Source organism: Nyctereutes procyonoides, unplaced genomic scaffold, assembly GCF_905146905.1.
Source record: "Nyctereutes procyonoides isolate TBG_1078 unplaced genomic scaffold, NYPRO_anot_genome, whole genome shotgun sequence".
Lineage (NCBI taxonomy): Eukaryota > Metazoa > Chordata > Mammalia > Carnivora > Canidae > Nyctereutes > Nyctereutes procyonoides.
Window position 1 is genome coordinate 12,946,292 of NW_026575033.1, and position 15,205 is coordinate 12,961,496.

A 15,205-nucleotide genomic window follows, 5' to 3' on the forward strand; every position below is an offset into this window, starting at 1 on the left:
TCGCGGTCCTCAAAGGGTCTCATGCGGTTCCTAATCGGATCCAGCAGTGTCCGTGTGGAACTGTTCGGGCCTCCGAGTGGGGGCCGGGAGAAGGCCGGTGCTCTCCGCCGGCAGAGCCGGGAGGGCCGCCCGAGAACCCGCGCCCCGCGCCCCTCGGGGCAGCCCGGGGCCGCCCTCCTCCTAGACCGACGCCGGCTCCCGGCTTCTCCCGCAGGTGCGCGCGGACGGGAAGGGCAGGTGGCGTCGCCAGGCACCTCGGCGGGCCGCGGGGAGCGGGGAGGCCCGGGCGCGGGGGCTCCGACGTCCCGACGCGCTCGCCCTCTGCGCCCCCGCCGCCGGCGCGGGGGGCGGCGCCGCCTCGCAGGTAATTATTGCCAGCGGGGCCCGGCGGGGAGGCGGGGGCGGGCGGCGCGGCGGGGCGCGGGCATAAAGGGGTGCGGCGCGGCCCCAGCGCCCGGCTCCCGCGCAGCATGCCCGCCCGCGCCCCGCCGCGCCGCCCGCGGCCGCCGCCGCCCCTGCCCCTGCCCCTGCCCGTGTCCCTGCCCCTGCCCCTGCCCCTGCCCCTGCCCCTGCCGCCGCCGCCGCTGCTGCTGCTGCTGCTGGCCCTGGGCGGCCGCCGGCTGCACGCCGAGCCCGGCGACGGGGCGCAGACCTGGGCCCGCTTCGCGCAGCCTCCGGCCCCCGAGGCCGCCGGGCTCCTCCACGACACCTTCCCCGACGGCTTCCTCTGGGCGGTGGGCAGCGCCGCCTACCAGACGGAGGGCGGCTGGCGGCAGCACGGCAAGGGCGCGTCCATCTGGGACACCTTCACCCACCGGCCCCCCGCGCCCCCCGGCGCGCCCCCCGCGGCCGGCCTGCCGTCGGGCGCCCGGTCTCCGTCCCCGCCCGCCACCGGGGACGTGGCCAGCGACGGCTACAACAACGTCTTCCGCGACACCGAGGGGCTGCGCGAGCTCGGGGTCACCCACTACCGCTTCTCCATCTCGTGGGCGCGGGTGCTCCCCAACGGCAGCGCGGCCGCCCCCAACCGCGAGGGGCTGCGCTACTACCGGCGGCTGCTGGAGCGGCTGCGGGAGCTGGGCGTGCAGCCCGTGGTCACCCTGTACCACTGGGACCTGCCCCAGCGCCTGCAGGACGCCTACGGCGGCTGGGCCCACCGCGCGCTGGCCGACCACTTCAGGGACTACGCCGAGCTCTGCTTCCGCCACTTCGGCGGCCAGGTCAAGCACTGGATCACCATCGACAACCCCTACGTGGTGGCCTGGCACGGCTACGCCACCGGGCGCCTGGCCCCCGGCGTCCGGGGCAGCCCGCGGCTCGGGTACCTGGTGGCGCACAACCTCCTCCTGGTGAGTTCAGGGGCCAGGCGGAGGGCCGCGCGGGGAGGGGCCCCGGGGACGCCAGGGGCAAGGCGCGCCGGAGCCTCCAGCCTCGGCCACCCCCCTTGGCGAGGCCAACTGGGGGATTCGCCTCCCGGGGGAGCAACCGGGCAGCTGGGGCTGCCCTGGCAAGCCAAGCAGCTGGGAATGGGGGGGGGGAGGGGAGGGGAGCTCCTTTCTCTGGGTGTAGGGGAAGCCCTGGAGGTAAGGAGGGACGCTTTCCTGAGAGTCCGGAAGGGGAGACTGAGGAGGGTGGCCAAGAGAAACTGCAAGCTTCGGGAGCCTTGCAGACAGCATGACCCTCTGCTACTCTTTGTGGAGATGTCATGAGTTCAGTGTTTAATCCCATCAGATCTGTTTTGTGTGTGTGGCCCATGTACAACTGAAGCAAATTCAAAGGTGTCAAAATCACATGTCCTAGAGAGCCGGGCTTAAACTCTTCCAAGGTTCTTTCTGTGGCACGCAGAACTGCACCCACCCACCATACTAATCATCAGGAGTGTGAAGACCCCCTTATGCAACCTTAAACAGAGCTAGCCATAAAAACAGTTGTTTCTACAACTACAGGATGATCTAGATTATGCCCTCCAACAACTGTATTTCCATGATCCTTTCTCCAACTTCAAGGGTTCCTTAGAGATGAGATTTTTAGCCTGACACAATTGATGTTGACACCCTTGTGCGATGCCTTAATACATTTTGACAGCAGGCATTATTGATGAGCCATGATAAAGTTGTCTCTCAAATAATTCTTCCTCCTATTTCTCCTTCATTTGGTGTTCAAGATTAGGTCCCGTTGATCTGCAGGTTCCTTTATGATGATGTCAGTTGTTGGTACATTTTGTACAGTTTTGTATCAGGAGGAGAGAAAGAATTTTTTTATGTGTATGGGCAAACATTTTAATAAAAATGTTTAAATGTCTAACTTCTGGTAGTGTATTTTGGTGACTTGTGAGCCTACTGAAGACCTATTTGAAATTGAGAATTAAGCCACGTATTTTGAACGAATTCAAGATGAAAACCACTTCTACACACTTTTAATTGAAGCCATAGATAATTGAGGTAGGACAGCTCGGGGTTATTGAGGTGACATAGCGCTCTGAGCTGCTGCTAGTGTTGCAGTAATGGCTAAATTTGATTGTATGTCAGCTTCGGTTTGCTACCACAGCTCATAGAAGAATGTCGGATTTGTTGGACCAAAAAACTTGTTATTTCAGTTGGATATATATTTTTTCATTAAGATACTTTAAAGCTATGGTAGGAAACTTTTTCAGTCTGTCAAAAAATTTTTTTGAGGAATCAGAAGACCCTCAATGTCACCTTTTCATGGTTAGTGATAGAAAAGTTATGGGAAGAACTGGCCCCTCTTCTGAAGAAAACATAGGCAAATTTTAGTTCATATCAGAAACAAATAAGATATTTGTGGACCAGCTGGAGGACCTAATAGACCATCCCTGAAAAATCACTGCTTTTTTAAAAAAAGATTTTATTTATTTATTTATTCACGAGAGAAACAGAGAGATAGGCAGAGAGATAGGCAGAGGGAGAAGCAGGCTTCTTGAGGGGAGCCCGATGTGGGACCCCATTATGGGACTCTGGGACCACACCCTGAACCGAAGGCAGATGCTCAACCACAGCCACCCAGGTGTCCTTACAAAATCACTTCTTTAGATTTAAATCATACAAGTTCTGTTTTTAGAGTGCATGTAATAAACTCTGTATGTATACAAAAGTCATCGATTTTTATTACAGTGACTTTCATGATAATTTCACTTACCAGGAGTTGGGGCTGTAGAAGCTTTCTGGAACTCTGGTATTTGGAATAGTCAACAGGCTTTGGATTCTTATTCCCACTTTTGGCCCTCTGATGAACTTTTCAGTTATATTTTTGTATGTTTACGCAAAAAAACTTGACAAACACTAACCATCCTTCCCAGAAGCAGAGTGGACTTTGTGTTCATAAGAAATTAGTAACAGGTGGACACTTGGTTTTGCCGATGCTGCAAACAAATGCTGTAAAATATTAATTTTGCTTTCAAATTTCTTTGGCTTGGAATTCAGTCAGTCTTGTATACTGTGAAGAGATCATTTGTCATCAAGTATATTAAGTTTTTCATATGAGATATTTTCCTTCTATTTTCAGTGTTCTTTCTCAGTGGATGTGTTAGGGAGAGGGAAGTAGGGAAGTTTTGACCTTATTGGAAAAGATAAAACATATGCTGCAGATTTTGGTAATAGAACATTTCAGCCAGGACCTAGAAAATTGCTGTCAAGGCCACGAAACTCCTAGCATATTCTTTTGCATTTGGGGATCTGATGATGACGAAGGATGAAGCTGGCCAGCACCTCTTCCCTGCCCCATTCTGTGCCACTAATTTAGGTGGGCTAAGGTGGGCTAAGGAGACCCCTTAGGGAGACTGGGAATTCGAGCCAGACTTCCCCCTTCCCCTGCCTCCATTCAATAATCATTGTCTGATGGCCTGGAGGACAGGAGGCAGGCCAAACAAACTGCAAGGTGAATAATGGGGGGCTCTGCTCAAAATGGAGGCCTCCATGTTCTTTTGGAGTCCTGGTACTGAGTTAAACCTTGAAAAAATAGTCCGTGTGTGTAGGTGTGTCTGTGTGTGGGGGTAAAAGAGCTAAAGAGGGACAGAGACAGAGGGGGAAACAGAACTAAAAGCAGGGTTTCCCCCCACAGAGCTCTAGGAGCCCACGTTGCTTTGCTCATCTGAGCATCACCCAGAAAGAGGACATACCCTTTCTCTTGACTTGAAGAGAGACTGCTGTGCCTTCACAGCCCTGGGAAGGTGATTCTTGAAGTCCCCTGAAAAACTTGCACTGAAGGCCTGAGATTGTGATTCCAGCCCCAGAGTTTTTGTTCTGACCATGGGTTTCTGAGAGGACCAGGACCCAGTTGAAGATACATGTGGACCTCCCACATGAGAGTCTTGCAAACGCTTGTACCGGGAACCTGTGGGAAAAGACACTGTTTTTCACATGAGGAGGTAGGACGAAAACAGAAATCTTTGGACACTAATGGATGGTATAGACACAACTGGTATTGAGCAGGCCATGCATTCAAATCAATGCTCGTGTCTTAGTTCCTTTCTCTGCAGCATATATCTAGACACTATTTTCTTTTCTCAACACATTTCCTCAACTTGGCTTTCTTGCTTTCCCTCTCAGCTCACTGGTGACTCCTGTGTTCTCCACACCTTGCCTGTAGATGTTAGAGGGCCCAGGGCTCCATCAAGGGGCCTCTTCACTAGATTTACTCCAAGTGAACTCTTGAAATACTCTAGATCCTGATGATTCCAAGTTTTGAGTCTCTAGCCAGAACTTGTGCTCTGAGCTCCAGACCTGGAGAGACAACTGCTTTCTCCACTTAGATGCTCAGTGGGCACACCACACTGAACACACCCAAAAGCAAACTTCTGTTCTTCTCATCTCCATTATGGCAACTCTGCTCTTTCAGTTGGCTTAGCCCGAAACCTTAACTCCTCCCTTCTCTCACATCTTACTTTCCATCCATCAACAAATCCTATAGCCCTATCTAACCTTCAAAATGTATCCAGAATCCAACCACTTTTTTTTTTTTTTAATCTACAGCCATGGATCCAAGCCCCTGTCAGATTCTGCCTGGGTCATTGGAATAGCCTCTTGCCTAATGTCCTTGCCTCTGCCCTTGCTCCCTGCAGTGCGCCATGATGGGCATTCTCAAGGCTATATCATCATGTGTGAGCGAGACAAAGTCCTTTATTTATTTAAAATCCCACATTTCCTTCAATGACCAGCTCACGCATTCCCTTTGGCTCCACACCTGAATGCCATCTCTTCCTTCTCTGAAATCCCACTGTGCTTCATTTCTGATGCGTCCTACCACAGGCCTCCTTCATGTAACCATTTGCCTTCTTTCACTTCTCCACTGGTTGGGTTGGGCAATTCCTTCAGTGAGGAAACTATGTTCACTTCGTCTATCTTAAAGTGCCACCATGTCCTTGGTAGGTGCTCAGAAAGTGGCTTCTGGCCATTTAATAGCTTTTACAAGCAGATGCTCCTAAGATTTGCTCTTACTCTCTCTGTCAATCTTTCTAGCCACTTTCCAATGGGACAGGAAGTACCAAATCCTAACCAGAAAGATCAGTAAGCATAAAGGAGCAGAATCTGACATTTTCAGCAAATATTTAAGGTTCATCGTCAGATTTATGATTCCATTGTAAAAACCACCAATTAAAAATTAGAGTCACTGTGCAATATTATGAAGACGTTCCCAGAATAGGAGGTAGGGGAAGTCTCCTGGCTGGCTTTAGTAGCATGACTTTTGTCATCTGGATGACTTTTCATTTCTCAAGTAATAATGAAGGCAATTTATCTGCCAGATACATGCTCAAATTGTATATGTCACATGCTTTTGGGAAGCACTTTGCCAATTTTCCTCTCATTAAAATATATTTGGTACATAGATGTAAAAATCAACTTGGTTGGAAGTTAATGTGTTTTGTAGAATAGTACTGAGTTCCTTAGTGTGTTTAATCAGAAATAGTTAAAATATCTTCCAGGGCGCTTGACTCACTCTTCTTTGAATATCTGATTGAACATCGTGTTTTTTAAAGGTTACAGTCAAGTCCAAGAAAAATTTTAAGAATAGGAAAACAAGACTAATAATTTCAAAATCATAGCAATGTTTAGCAATGTCAATAGAAAAGAGGGAAAATACGAACTACTCAGCATTCGAATAATGTCAATGCATACTTCTTAAGTACAAAATGAATGAATGCACAACAGTGTACCTGACTATGTAGTTAGTCATAGCTTTGGCTTATAGAACTCTTCTGAGTTATATTAATTTTTCAAACAGTAAGATCGTTCTAAGCCAGAATTTTATTATAATTAACCTGTACAAAATGTGCCTTTCTTTTAATGAATGTCATCTTTTTAAGGCATAAAGGAAAGTTGAGGTGTAGGAGGAGAATGGAATACATGCCTATTGGGAGGATGAGAGTGGGTGAGTAAGAATACATAGTCACTGTCCTCCAGGATCCACATCCTCTCAGGAAACCGCTAAATTATACTTGTAATCCATACTTAAACAGATAAGTATACCTATAGGATAAGTAAGATATGTGTTGATAAGGTAAATAGATACTTCAACAGATAATTTCCTTTTTATATACTCTACCTTGATATATTCTGGATACAAAAGTAGTGTGAAAGATCTCTATACACCATTACTTAGCCTTCAGAGGCTTGACACAAATATTCCCATCATGTGATAACAACAGGCAGCATGGATCGTTTACTCTTTTGTGACTCTATGAGATCATAGACAATAATATCATATTATTTTTTTAATGTTTAGTGGTTATCTCAGCCCTTGATAAGGAAGAATATAATTGATATAAATTCTAATGAAGGAATTAATGTAGATGTAAAATAATCTCTATTTCAGTATATCTTTTTTCTTTCTTTATTAAGTAGGCTCCACACCCAGCATGGAGCTCAGTGTGGGACTTGAGTTCACGACCCTGTTTCTCAAGCAAGAGTCTGAGGCTTAAGCCACTTAGCCACCCAGGTGTCCCCTTTTTTCTTTCGTCTTAGTTGAATACTTATAGCCTGCTTTCTCACACAAATCTGGGGAAGAATTTAAAGCAGTGAGGAAGAACAGGGGAAAATGTCTTGCCCAGACAGGTAATGACCTTTGTGCATTTCCCGGACAAATAGTAGACCATTTCATCCGGTGACAGAGAAAGAGGGAAGGGGAAGACTGTGGCCTCATGAGTGCCTGACCTGGAGGGCTGCATGGTCCTTTCCACTCAGGTCCCCTTGGCCGAGTTACTCAGTCACATGGTGTAAGGAACCTGGGAATTATGTCCCGCTGTGCAACTGGAAGTGTAGCAAATCTAATTCTGTTGAAATCAGGTGGGAACAGATCATTCAGAAGAACCAGCAATCTCTGCCACACTGCCTACCTCCCTGATAAATTGTGAGAAGGAAAACAAAATCATGAATGTCAACATGTCTTGAAAAATGTAAAGAACTCTACAAAGGTGAAGTATGGATTTATCGTAATAATAAAAAAAGTGAAAGCACTTGGGAAATGGTCCTCTTGAGCTATTTAGAAGAAAGGAATTAAACATTTTAGAAATTGTTGCTTCACTTCTTCATTTGCAACTTACAGTACTCAATGGAATGAAATCTTTGCAATTATTTCGATAGCATTTGACCAAAGATTATTCAAATCATTTTTGAAATGCTTTATTTTCATAAAGCACATTATCAACTTACTCTGTTACTCTGTTGAACCGAGCTTGGTGTTTAAAAGAAATATACTTAAGTTTACGACTGCAATAATTTGATATATTGACTAAACTAAAGATAAATATTTAGTGAACTTTTGTGGTCTTGGTCTGAATAGATTTTTTATTAATAACATTATGGTTTGAAGTATGGATGACAGAACATCATCCATGAACCATTATCTTTGTGGTTTGATAAAATACTCAAAATAAACAAAGCAGTGATATACAGTAAGTTTAAATACAATGGTTAAGCAAATACTATTTCCATGTCTATAGTGCACATTTAAAACAAAAAGTTTTTATGTATTTATTCATGAGAGACACAGAGGCAGAGACATAGCAGAGGGAGAAGCAGGCTCCCTACAAGGAGCCTGATGCAGGACTCGATCCCAGGACTCCAGGATCACAGTCTGACCCAAAGGCAGAGATACTCAACCACTGAGCTACCCAGGTGTCCCTATAGTGCACCTTTATTTGATAATTAGAATGCTGGAAATACAAGGGACCCGGGATAATCCTCAATCAAATTTCTCTCAGGACAAACCACTTGCAGTTATCCTAATGGGATCTTCCAGCTTCTGCTTGACTATTTGCAGCAAGAGGAACTCTGCTCCTCCCAAGTAACACACTCAGTTCTATCTTTGATATTGAATGGGAAGCCTACCTTTCATTTCAGGGCTTTAGCACAGGACTCAACCCTGGTTGGGTCTTGACCTTTCCAAACCTCAAAGAATAAAACTAACTGCTTTTTGATGAGACTGCCTTTCAAATGTCTGAAAAGGCCACTTTGTTCTGCCTAAGTATTTTCTCTTCATGCTAACATCTGCCCCAAGAAGAATTATAGAGAGCTGGACATTTAGCCAAGGCCCATTTCCTGAGAGCCTACTATGTGGCAGGCAGGCATGCTGTTGAATTCTGAGAATGCAAATATGACCCTAGAGAGGCCTCTGTATCTTCTGACACTTGACGAAAAGATGGAGCAGGAGATGGAAAAGTTGATCTGTTTCCTGGGGGTAGGGGCTGGGTCATGGTCTCCAAGAAGCAGAGCAGTCTAGGGTTACCTATCGGGCCTGTCTCTGTCCCGTCATCCTTAACAGGGATTTGGAGATGGATGCAGATGACTGAGCATCAGCTGCCCGAGGTCTCCAGGCTCAGGATCCTGAAGTGAATAGGGACTCCTGGCTACATTTTCAGGTTCTTTTTTGTAAAGTCTAGGGGATGCCTGCAAACCCACAGGGGAGGTAGGGGTGGTAGAGAATGTACTTCACTTCCAGGCCCCTGCAAGCCTGTTGGGGATGCCCCTCCTCCTTCCTACATGACTCGCCCTTCTCTCTGGATTCCTTAGCACTTAGTCTTTCCCTCTAGCCCCTTCCCCATCAGTGACCCAAGTTCTTTCCTGGTGTTGGCATCTCTACTCAATCTCAAGCCTTTCTGCTGGGGCTTGGCAGAGATGGGAACAACAGTGGTAGGGTGTTTGCTCAGGGCTCAGGTACATCCTCCCTGAAATGAAATGATCTGAAGTCGAGCAGAAGTCGAGGAGGGATATTTTCAAAGCACACTCTTAGGCCTATGTGAGAGATCCATTTCCTCATATTTATCTAATAGGGACTGTGTTTACTGTGAACCAGCCGCCTCGCCCTTTCCACTCTTCCAGGCCAGGGTTCCATTGCAAAGCCTCCCTGCACCCATGGAGGACCAAAGACTTCTCTCTCAGAGTCTTGAGGTTTGCCCCTGGCTGTAGAAGAGGCTGGGGTTGGGGGTAGTGATTGGTGGTTTAAGGCTGGTGGGTCTCACATCACCACAGAAAGAAAGATAAGGTAAGACCCCTGCCCTCATGTCACTTACAGATGAGTCGGGGAGAGATGGTTGTCAAATAATCATATTAAAATGTCTTAAGTGCCTTATTATAATAAATACCAGGAAGAGTAGGGGGTGCCAGGAAAGGGGGGATGAGTAAGAGTTTTGGGGGGCAGTCAAGGAAAACTATACTGATGAGATCAGGGGCTGGCAGGCTTTTCAGCAGAGGGCTAGGTTTTAGGCTTTGCGGGTCATGCAGTGTGTATCCACACCATCAGCAACTAGGGACTGAATGGGCCCAGCAGTTTCCTGGGATAGCTTCATTTACAAAAATAGGTGTGGGCTGGAGTGCAGGCACCCAACACAGGGCAGGGAGGGGGGGGTCGGGGGAGGGGGGGCTTGTGGCATTCTAGGAAAGCAGCAGGCAGTCAGGACAGATGAGAGAGGTAACCATCCCCCCACAGGGTCAGGACTTGGAATGCCTGAAGCATCAGGGGAAAGGGAGGGAGAGAAGCTGGAAACAACCTAGAATTTTTCAAGGTGTCTTTTTTTTTTTTTTTAAGATTTTATTTATTTATTCATGAGTGACAGAGAGAGAGAGAGAGAGAGAGAGAGAGAGAGAGAGAGGCAGAGACATAGGCAGAGGGAGAAGCAGGCTCCATGCAGGGAGCCCAACATGGAACTCAAATTCGGGTCTCCAGGATCAGGCCCTGGGCTGGAGGCAGCGCTAAACCACTGAGCTACCTGGGCCACCCCTTCTCAGGCTTTTTAATGTTTCCCCATGTGAGTTGCTGTTGAGCCAGATCTCTCTTGAAATCTCCTTTTGTTGTTTATCTTTGAACTATTTATTTATTTATTTGAGAAAGAGAGAGAGAGAGAGCAAGCAGGGAGAAGGAGAAGCAGGCTCCCCACTGAGCAGGGAGCCCAACATGGGGCTGGAACCCAGGAGTCTGGGATCATGACTTGAGCCAAAGGCAGACACTTAACCCACTGAACCACCCAGGCGCCCTTATTTTTGAACTTTTAATCTCAGTAAATTTCATCTTCAATGTGCAAAGGTACGAAGAGGGTTACCACAGATGGTGGATAATTCTCAAAAATTGGAAATTAAATATATTAAGATGATCAATTAAAGTAATAGCTGTACACGTGTGTAGTGGAATGGTATTTAGCTATTAAAAAGTTGATGTAGGGGGATGCCTGGGTGGCTCAGGGCATGATCCCGGGGTCCTGGGATCAAATCCTGCAATGGGCTCCTCATGAGGAGCCTGGTTTTCCCTCTGCCTGTGTCTCTTCCTCTCTCCCTGTGTCTCTCATGAATAAATAATAAAATATTTTTTAAAAAAAGTTGATGTAGGGTGGTTAAAAAGTTGCACATGGTATGTTGTTAAGAGAAAAATCCCAGTTATGTGATGCTTCTTATACATCTCAGCTGATAAATAAGTGTGACTACGTAGTCAGCACTTTACAGGTCCTGGGCAGTGTGGGACTCTCTCTAGCCCCCTCCTGACATGCCCAAACCTAGATTTGATACTCCTTCTTTCTCCTGCCGTAAAATCCTGTACTACTCCTTTAATGATACTTAGCCCATTTTATTGAAATGTTTGTCTTCTCTTGACAGATCTCAGCTTTGAGATGCCAGGAACCATGTTTAGCTCACTTTTTATTTTATGTCCAGAGCTTCACAAGGCTCAGAGGGAGGGAGCATGCAGAATGTTTGTTTCAGGAATAAAAGAGTGCGCCCCCCCCCCCCCCGCCACACACACACAAACTGGTAAAGGAAAAAAGTTTCTAGATGGTGGGTGTACAGATGATTTTTTTTTCTTTCTGGTTATCTGGATTTTCTAATTTTCCCATAAGCAAAATGTATTACTTTTGCAAGGGAGAAATAATAGTATTTCTGGGAAAAGGAGGTGGATTGAATTTACCCATTAAGGTTTTCTTTTCTCTCTTGAGACCCTGTCAAACTGTGGTAAAGAAACTTAAAGAAAGAAGGTGGAGGAAGAAAAGAGGGTGGGAGAGAAGAAGGAAGGGAGGTGGAGAAAGACCCATAGTGGAGAAAGCAAAGTAGCAGCAAAGCTTTAAGAGCTGAAAAGCAGATGGACAAGTGTTATTGACTGAGCAGACACAAGAAGGCAGACTGTTAAGTTGGTAGTGGGAGAAGCCAAGAACAAATTGCAGGATTTTCAAGAAGCTCTGAGAGTAGCAAGACCAGATATTCTGGAACTGGAGGGAAAGGAAGTGCTCACATAAGAATTGGTTGAAAACTGTTTAAGAAGGAACTACATTTCGAGATCACCCCCTTCTCCTCACTGCTGGGCATCTGCTCTTTCTCCGTTGAGGAGAAAACTAGAGGTTACTTTTTTTGGAGAGTATAGAATGGAAAGTGTCTGGGCTAAGGGTCATCAGTCTCATTTGAGGGCATGAACACTCTACTGATAACAAGGATTAAGTAAACATATGCAGCTGAAAGCTGAGACACCTCCAGGTCCCCAGCCCCATGCCCACCCTCTTCACCCACCAGGCTCTGAGAATGCTGGCAGTGTGGCTTACTCTCCAAGTAGTGATAGAAGAGTCTTCTCTAGGGAATCTGATGAGCTCATGTGGAAGTACCTAAGATGCGGATCCTACCAATTCCACAATAGCTGGTGGAGACAGATCCCTCTACAGTGATGCTCAGAGTCAGCAAACCCCACCCACATGCTCAGACCTTCCAATCAGGTTCTTTATTTCTCCTTCTTAAATATGAGTAGAAGATCAAAGATCAACAGACATCTGAGAAAGGCCTCTAACACGAGAGATTGAGAACCATACAAATAAGGAAACAACAACAAAATCAACTATTTTGGAAGGAAACTTAAAGAAACTGAGGCTATGCAAGGAGAAAAAGCTAAAAACAAACACACAAACAAAAAGCCTCAGTCAAAAGATACAAACATCTAGTTGCCCGATAAGTCATGGGATGGAATGTACAGCATGGCGACTATAGTTCATAACACTTTTGTATATTTGAAAATTGCTAAGAGAGTAGATTTTAAAAGTTCTCATCAGAAGAAAAAGAACTGTGACTCTGTGTGGTGACAGATTTTCACTAGACTCATGGCCTCCATGGATGGTAACAAGCCCAGCTCTGCGATGGCCTCTCCCACTGTCAGCCATGGCCTGCAGAGAAGTGCCCCCACTAAATTTCTGAGTGATGCTGGTGCCCCCTCACTAGCATATTCCTGATGGCACTGGTGAATGGTGTATCTTCTTCTAGTGCTTATATGAGACACGGAACTCTAGTGGATTATTTGGCCCTACATAACATAGTCATTCCAGCATGCCTACTTCTCCCAGCTTCTTGCATTTCTTCCTCTATCAGCTGTCAGGGAAGCTCAAGCATTTCTGTCCACTCAAGGTGGGCCATAACTTTTTCTAGGCTTCTCAGAGCCATTCTAGTGGCAGGTTTTCCCTATCTCTGAGCTCCTTGCCAGAACATTAACACACATTTTTGGAGAAAGTACCCCTGTAGTTAATGAATTCTGTCCTGTCCTGTCTTCTATTCTAGTCCCTTAGTCAAGGGCCTTCATTCCCAGTGGTACTTCTTGGGCTCCTGCCAGTACATTCTAAATCTTGAAGCTACTTTGGGATATAATGTCTTTCTTCCTCTGTCAGGCCCAGCTGTCTCTAGGTTTTAACCCCAGGATTTAACCCTAGTTAGTGGCCTGTTGGCTCCTGAGGGAGGCACTGCTGCCTTTGAAGAGTGAGGCCTCTTCAGTGTAGGGAAGTGCTGCCTCTAACTAAGCAGCTCAGGCGACCTCTGTAGTCTCCATGGGCTCCAAAGACTCTGAAAATCCCAGCAACTACTTCCCATGTTTCAGAGTCTTAGGTTTTCCAACCAGGGCTCTGATCCTGGTATAACAGACCTACCTTGGTTGAGCATTTAAACATCTCTGGAGTTCTGCATCTCTACCAGGTCCTGGATCTGAGGCTAAGTTGTACGTATACTTCCACTGCAGGAGATAATGATCTCTTTGTGAGCTACCAGTGAGACCCTCTGGCTCTCATATTGAGTCTTTGACTGCTTATTAAAGGCTTATGATTTCTCATGATCTCTCTGTGATGTCTCAGCACAATACAGCAGGAACGAATCAGTCCCCTTCTCCTTGTAGGCATTGGGATGCCTGGATCATTGCACCTGCAATGTCATTCACCTCCACCAGGACATTTCCTCAGGTTCTGCTGTTGAAATATTTGGCAGTCAGGACACCATCTTGTGCCAGGAAATTATCCACCCCCTAAATATCACTCAGAATGGCATTTTCTTTGCCTTCCAGGAAGTGAAACCCAGACTTGTGTTTGTTTAGGTCTTCTGAGATGCAAATGTCAAGACAGGATTAGATGTGCAAAACATTTATTGAAGGAAACAACTGTGAAGGATAAAGAAGAAGGAGCCACAGAAGGCAGAGCCTTTAGACCATGACCCATGTCTAACACCTGTGAAAGAAAGTGGGCAAGAAACAGGTTTGGCAGGGAAGAGTCTCAGATGGCAGTACAGGTCTAAGAAAGATCCAGCCAGGCCAATGAGAAGCCCTTGAGCCAACATTGCTTATTGAAGGAGTCAGTGTCCTGCAGAAATGGGTCTGCATTAGTACCCCTGCCATGGTCAGTCATAAGGGAGAGTAGTCTGTGACAAGCATGACCTCAGGGCCAGTGAAGTAGAGGGTCCAGAAGGATAGCAACCGGTGTCACTAATTATGCAGGAGAACTGAGGAGTGCATTTTCATTGCTTCCACAACACCAGTAAGGAATGCCATTCAGAAGAAGGAAACGGAAATTATTTCCAAACAGAATTTTATTTTTTTTAATTAAAAAAAATTTTATTGGAGTTCAGTTTGCCAACATTTAGCATAACACCCAGTGCTAATCCCATCAAGTGCCCCCCTCAGTGCCCATCACCCAGTCACCCACCCCCACCCCGCTCACCTCTCTTTCCGCTACCCCTTGTTGGTTTCCCAGAGTTAGGTGTCTCTCATCCAAACAGAATTTTTAAAAATATTTATTTCCAACCAGAATTTGATATTTATTTAACTACCAACCATTGAGGAAGGTAAAATAATGAGATTTCAGGATATTCAAAGTCTCAAAAAATAAATCTTCCATGAACCCTTTATGAAGAACATAATGGAGACAAGAAAGAAGAAGGAAGAAGACAAAATATTAGGTTTAACCCCGGAACGCAATGATGAATTGTAGACCTAGAAAGTCAATTGTGCAGCAGAACTAAGAGCAACCATTCCAGAAGAGGAGAAAATTCTGGAAGTGTGTCTTCAAGAAAAATATTGGAGGCTGATGTGAGCTTGTAGAAATGTATGCTGACAGTCTATTGGAAAGCGTGGGGAGAATAAGCCACAAAGAAAACCAAGGAAATGAAAAAGCAATGCAATTATTAACTTTAAGAAAGACAAAAATAAGAAAGAAAATCTAGTCTTAATTACCATGTTACAAAGTCCAGCTGTGAGTAATAGTCATGTTGGCAGAACAATGTCAGTGTGGAAGATTAATTATTCAAACCAAAACCTGCTGTAGAGCTGAATTAGCTGTATAAGAGAGCTAAGTCCTCACCTACCATAACAGAAAGTCAATGGATACTGTCTAAAGTATGGATGTATGGAAATGTATGAGTTTCAAAAGCTGTAATAGTCAACAGTGTATACCTTTGCAAAGGGCAACTGGGGAGATTGGGGA

The 15,205-nt window shown here is 46.1% G+C and overlaps 1 protein-coding gene across 1 annotated transcript in view; it reads left to right on the forward strand.

Moving 5' to 3' along the window:
* The first annotated feature begins 504 nt into the window (after positions 1–504).
* The window catches only part of KL (klotho), a 46,758-nt gene continuing 32,057 nt past the window's right edge, over positions 505–15,205 (forward strand). The window contains exon 1 of the mRNA XM_055317463.1: positions 505–1,349. The gene's annotated coding sequence lies outside the window, so the exon portion shown is untranslated. The remainder of the gene's footprint in view (positions 1,350–15,205) is intronic.